At 41.8% G+C, this 808-nt stretch overlaps 1 long non-coding RNA gene across 2 annotated transcripts in view; it reads left to right on the top strand.

Moving 5' to 3' along the window:
* The first annotated feature begins 490 nt into the window (after positions 1-490).
* The window catches only part of LOC107307447, a 37,816-nt gene continuing 37,498 nt past the window's right edge, over positions 491-808 (top strand). For both annotated transcript variants that reach the window (XR_004305814.1, XR_001552409.1), the window contains exon 1: positions 491-568. This is a non-coding gene — a long non-coding RNA (uncharacterized LOC107307447). The remainder of the gene's footprint in view (positions 569-808) is intronic.

The following is an 808-nucleotide window of genomic DNA, read 5'->3' as shown; positions in this document are numbered from 1 at the left end:
AAACCCCATATACCCCATAAACCCCATATACCCCATAAACCCCATAAACCCCATAAACCCCATAAACCCCATATACCCCATAAACCCCATAAACCCCATAAACCCTATAAACCCCATAAACCCCCATATACCCCATAAACCCCATATAACCCCATATACCCCATAAACCCCCATATACCCCATAAACCCCATAAATCCCATAATAACACATAAACCCCATAAACCCTAATTAACCCCATAAACCCCATAAACCCCATATACCCCATAAACCCCATAAACCCCATAAACCCCCATAAACCCCATATACCCCAAAAACCCCATATACCCCATATACCCCATAAACCCCATAAACCCTATAAACCCCATAAATCCCCATAAACCCCATATACCCCATAAACCCCATATAACCCCATATAACCCCATAAACCCCATAAACCCTAATTAACCCTATAAACCCTAATTAACCCTATAAACCCTATAAACCCTAATTAACCCTATATAGGATTGGGAACTCAAGTACGTCCATAGGAACCACAGCCTCGTCTTCGATGCCCAGCTCTATCGGGAGGTAATTAACTCATTAATTAATTAACTTAATTAATAATTAATTAACTAATTAACTAATTAACTTAATACACATATTAACCCCAAATGGCCCCATGTGGCCTTATATGGCCCCATATTAACCCCATACGGCCCTATATGGCCCCATATTGACCCCATACGACCCCATATGGCCCCATATTGACCGCATATGGCCCTATATGGCCCCATATTGACCCCATATGGCCCTATATGGCCCCATATT

The sequence above is a fragment of the Coturnix japonica genome, unplaced genomic scaffold (assembly GCF_001577835.2).
Source record: "Coturnix japonica isolate 7356 unplaced genomic scaffold, Coturnix japonica 2.1 chrUnrandom603, whole genome shotgun sequence".
Classification (NCBI taxonomy): Eukaryota; Metazoa; Chordata; class Aves; order Galliformes; family Phasianidae; genus Coturnix; species Coturnix japonica.
Note: the sequence above shows the minus strand (reverse complement) of the source record. Positions and strands in the feature narration are given on the sequence as shown.